Source organism: Mytilus californianus, unplaced genomic scaffold, assembly GCF_021869535.1.
Source record: "Mytilus californianus isolate M0D057914Y unplaced genomic scaffold, xbMytCali1.0.p SCAF_30, whole genome shotgun sequence".
NCBI classification, from domain to species: Eukaryota; Metazoa; Mollusca; class Bivalvia; order Mytilida; family Mytilidae; genus Mytilus; species Mytilus californianus.
The window spans coordinates 1,560,215-1,566,304 of NW_026262680.1; positions in this window are offsets into that span (position 1 = coordinate 1,560,215).

The window sequence follows — 6,090 nt, forward strand, 5'->3', positions numbered from 1 at the left end:
GAGTATATACCATTGTGAAGGTTTCTTGCTAGTAAAAAAAAATTGAAAGCAACACATTATAAAAAAGTTCATGCGTCCGAAGCGTTTATCTGGATATCTATCATCAGGAACTCTCAAAGCCGAATATTTGAAAGCCAAGGATTTATAAGAACCGAAACCGAGTTGAAGAGCTTTATGACCAAAACGGAGCTAAAAAAATAGCAAAATCTAACTTGGGTCAATTTTCCTGAGAGATCGCGTTGAAACTATAAATTTTAAAACTTGTTAGAAAGTCAATTTAAGAAAGGTTTGTTATATTTAAATCATGTCAGTACCGACTAGTAACTACTGAGCTGATGATACCCTCGAGGACTGAAAGTCCCAAGCAGCGGCATTGACCCAGTGCTGTAAAAAATGAAAACAACACTTTATTTTGTGATACGTCCGAAGAGCTTTTCTGGATTTACCTTCATCACGAACGCTCAAAGTCCAAATATTTGAAAGCCAAGGATGTACGTAAGAACCTAAGCAGTAATGACCAAAAAGGTCATAAAACGGGGAGCTTTGAATAAAGGGAGATGTTTTTGTACACATCAATGAAACAGTCAAGACACAACAAATCAAAAGACATTTCACATCTAAACATAAAGTTGTGTGTTGCGATGATTGGTTCTGTATATACTGAATAAAAAAGTTAAGCAACAAATATTTTAAGTTTCATATTTCAACAATAAAGTGTACTTCTAAAAATGACCATAAATATATTTTGTAACAAAGAAAAATTAATCATAAGGTTTACTTTTTACTGGACAAAAACTCGATTATAAAGTTTATTTCCGCAATTTTGGAAATTTTCATTTAAAGTTTTTGTTAATCAAAATATCTGTTGCTATTTTTTTTACTCAGTATATATCATATAGACTGACAAAATATACATTGCCGTATACAATATTCGCACAGTGTAGGAAACTATAAAATTTATTTGTACGACTTTTAGGAACATAGCGAAAAGCGAGGCCCGCCTAGCATTTTTCCTGTTAAGTGTAGCTTTTTTTAACATCCCAACCGTTAAATTTGTTTTAGGATATTCGTATATTACTTTTATCTCTATATGTTATCTGTCCGCCTGTATTTGTCTAGTAGAGTGGTCGATTGCAGGGTAAACATATACCGATGAATGCTTATAAATTTTGACTGGGATAGAGAGTTGTCTCATTGGCAGTCATACCACATCTTCTTATATCTATTGAATGGCAGCAACATCCGCTGGGAATGTACTAGTATACGTTGTGGAATGTCCAACTTTACCTTCTGACTTCTATCTTCAACAACAAACCAATCGCAACACCAAACCTACTTAACATATATTTAGTGAAAGTATTGACACTAACACAGGTATCGAATATCAAATCATTACTACCGAAGAATAATACCAAACCAGAAAAGCCAAGCAGTAAATGAAAGTGTAAAAATAACAGGCTGGCAGTGCCCTACTTGTCAAAGAACACTTACTTGGAATCAAACAGTACATTGCAGCGACAGCTGTAAAACTTTGTTTCACCTTGACTGCCAGATTATACCATCTCACAACCACTAGATGGATGCCACTGCTAGTGGAGGTTTCCTCATCGCGGTTATCTCCAGCCCAGTAGTCAGCACTTCTGTGTTTATATGAATGATCATTAATATGGTCATAATTATAAATTCACTGTTACAAAACTACGCAAAAAACTAAGGATTTTTTTACCCCAGGAATAGATTACCATAGCTGAATTTGGCAAAACCTTTCGGAATTTTGGGTCCTCAATGCTCATTAACTCCGTACTTTATTTTGGCTTTTTTAACTTTTTAATTCGAGTGTCACTGATGAGTCTTTTGTAGACGAAACGCGAGTCTGGCGTACAAAATTTAAATCCTGGTATCTATGAGTTTATGAATGCTTCCAGCGTCAAACGTAAACTCCGAGCGTTTTCTTGATTCTTGTCCGCCTCAAAATATAACAAAATTTTATATAAAGAAGGTTTCTAGGTGCAAAATTCGAGTTTTTTGCTTATTATTTGAGAAAATACATGTATTACATTAGAATGCAAGTTACATGTATATCAGCTGGTAATGTACAAGTTGTAGAATTTTTTCACTTGCACATTAAATAACCAATCAAGCATTTAATTTAATTCTAGAAGTAACTGGAGACTGGAGTAAGAGTGATACTTCACTCCATAACAGCCTATATAGGAACTCCTCAGGAATCTTCATCGCCTATGTCGCAGACGTAATCAAGACCGGAAGTCAAAACATCACAAAAAGCCTAAAATAACAAGAGTGTACACGCTGAAATGTCTCGCCACCTTTCATAACAATAATTGATTTTATGTTGATTGTGACTGTTATAATAAAGTTTTGATACAAGTACCACATAACCAAGCCAGACAGACGTGTACAGCTTACAATCATGGCATTCCATTAACCAAAAATAGTTGACTTATTGCTATAGTATACAAAAAAAAAAAAAAAAAAACAACAGACCAAACTGTGAAAGATTAATATAGACCATAAACCATGAAAATTGGGGCAAGGTCAGATAAACCCTGCAAGACAGACATGTACACCTTACAATCTGTCCAATCGCATCAAATATAGTTTACCTTATCTTATTGCTTACTTGCTAAACAGTATCTAAGAAACAGACTTAACATTGACCAACGAACAATGGACAGATATTACGTATATATAGCTACCAGACATATATGATGTTCATTTAACAAACATTTCATATACCAAATATCCGTAACCTATTGCTTATAGTATACAAAGAAAACACAGAACAAACCATGAAAACTTAATATGTACCAAGGAACCATGAAAATAAGGTCATGGTCAGATGAACCCTGTCAGACAGACATTTACACCTTACAATCATTCCGTACACTAAAAATAGTTGAAATGTTGTTTATAATATTATAAACTGTTAACACAGAGATATGTCTCGCCTTTTTTGTTATTTTGAAAATGCATATGTAGAAATTAAAATAGCAATTCTTTTAACATGTAAGATATGCAAATATTCAAAGTCAATGAATCATGACGGAAGGTACATGGCTGAACAATCTCCATGGAAATGAGATGTGCCAATGCCAATACAACTGCTTACCAAATACCATTGACTTATCATAAGTCGTTCTCTTCAAAACAAACCTAAACACAAACATTAACTTGTAAACTATGTAAAAGTTTCAAAGTCAAGGAACTATGATGAGGGGTTGGGCTATATAATCTCCATGGAAATGAGACTTGCAACCAAATATCATTGACTTAACATTAGTGGTTCATCTTAACCTGATTTAATCACAAACTTATACATGTAATCTAAGCAAAAGTTTCAAAGTCAATAAACTATGACTGAGGGGGTAAGGACCAAATATTCCCCATGGAAATGAGATGTGCTAATGCTTATACAACTGCATACCAATTATCATTGCCCTACCACTAACGGTTCCCCTTAAACTTACCTAAAAACAAACTAATACATGTAAACTAAGCAAAAGTTTTAAAGTCAATAGACCATGACTGAGGGGGCGGGGCCAAATAATCTTCATGGAAATGAGATATGTCACTACTTATACTTATACAACTGCATACCAAATATCATTGACCTACCACAAGTGGTTCCCCATAAACTGATCTAATCACAAACTAATACATGTGAACTAAGCAAATGTTTTAAAATCAATAGACCATGACTGAGGGGGTGGGGTCAAATAATCTCCATGGAATAAAGGTGTTCCAATGCTTATACAACTGCATAACAAATATCATTGAACTATAAGCAAAAGTTTTAAAGTCAATAGACCATGACTGAGGGGTGGGGTCAAATAATCTCCATGGAATAAAGGTGTTCCAATGATTATACAACTGCATAACAAATATCATTGACCTACCACTAGTGGTTCATCATAAACTAGACCTAATCGCAAACTAATACATTGTTGACGCCACCGCCGCCGCCAGAAACAGCATACCTATGTCTCGCTTTTTGACTCCTTCAAGGTGAGACAATAAAAATAATAAACAGCTGCGCCACGAGCGCATGATATGCCCGTCGTCTTGTGTGTGAGGTTTTATGCAATAATCATAAATCGTTTCTGAGATACGACGCGACATGTGAAAACCTCCCTTTTTTATAAAAAAAATCAATAACTCTAAAATAAAATTTTTGAATGATCATCACCAAAAAGTATACAGATCTTTAGATTAATATAACTAAGAGGTTTGTAAAGTTTTAAGCAATAATTATAAATCGTTTTTGAGATACGGCGCGACATGTGAAAAAAACACCCCCTGTTTTAGTTACAAAGTCCCGTAACTCAAAAAGTTTTAATCTTATTCTCACCAAAAAGTATACAGATCGTTTGACCATCATAAGAAACAACTATATTAAGTTTCATGAAATTTGGATAAGTCGTTCTCAAGTTACGGTGCTACATGTGGACGCCGGACAGACGGACAGACAGACAAACGGACGCCAGACATTTGTATACCATAATACGTCCCGTCAAAATTTTGACGGGCGTATAAAAACAGAACAAAACACAAAACAAACGCATTGACCAATAAACAGTGAAAATGAGGTAAAGTTCAGATGAAGCCTGCCAGACTGACATGAACACCTTACAATCATTCCATACACCAAATAGTTGACCTACTGCTTACAGTATCTGAAAAAAGTACCTAAATCACGTAGCATTAACCTTGATCACTGATCCATGAAATGAGGTCGATGTCAGGTTAACCCTGTCTGATGGACATGTAGTCCTTGCAAGGAACCCATATACCAATTACAGTTATCCTATTACTCCTAATAAGTCAGAAATCCACATGACAAACAAAAAACTTAACTGTTTTACGCAGTTGCGGAACCATGAAAACAAGGAAAAGGACAAATGTCTTGACAAAGTCCCACATCAAAGACTCTTATACAAATTTTATTTTCAATTTTGTACACAACTATTTCATGCATTTTGTTGGGCAGAATATTCATTTTTATCCTGTCTTTAGAAGAGTTATTTTTTTCAGTTCTTACTTCAGAACAGGATATTCTTTTCCAAAATTCCTCCATTTGCTCCCTGCAGAAAATCAAATGGACGTCCTCTAATGCAATATCAGTGTAATTTAACTTTTTTGTTTAGTAAAATACAATGTATGAGGCCAAATTTCAAAGCGGAAACATTTCCACATATGTGGATATTTAGAATACTATATACTAGTATAGTAGATTAAATTATGCACAATTTAGTGAACCCTGTAGAGCCCTTTGTGATCTTTTGTGAAAAAAGAGAATTTTCATAAAATTAATTTCTATGGGAATAGCTCTTTGCAAACATTAAATAATTTACTCCATAGTTATTGTATCTTTATTGAATGGTCCTCTGCACTTCAGAACAGCACAAATGGTCAGGTTCAGTCAATAATTGAAAACAGTAGCATCCCCAATATCATGGCGGAGGAGGATGTTTACAAATAATAAATAGTAAAACTAGAACAGTAAAAGTGACGGCACCAAAATTCAAACTTGATCTGTATATTATGGTAATAAACATTGTGTATACGTTTCATAGCATTTGGTTGAGGCAAACTTAAGTTAGAGAACGGAAACGAAAAATTTAGCAATTTTTCCTTTTGTAAAGGGGCATAACTCTAGAAAGGTAAAAGTGACGCCACCAAAATTCAAACTTGATCTGTATTTAGTGGTAATAAGCATTGTATATAAGTTTCATAACATTTGGTTGAGGCAAACTAAAGTTAGAGAATGGAAACCAACTTTGGGACGTACGTCTGTTCAGACAAGGGTAAAACTTAATGCCCCCTCTGCTACGGCGGGGGCATAATAACAAAAATACTGAACTCCAAGGAAAATTCAAATCGTAAAGTCCCTTATTAAATAGCAAAATCAAAAGCTCAAACACATCAACGAATGGAAAACAACTGTCATATTCCTGACTTGGTACAGGCATTTCCTTAGGTAGAAAATGGTGGATTAAACCTGGTTTTATAGGTAGCTAAACCTCTCACTATGACAGTCGCATAAAATTACATTATAATGACAACAATGTG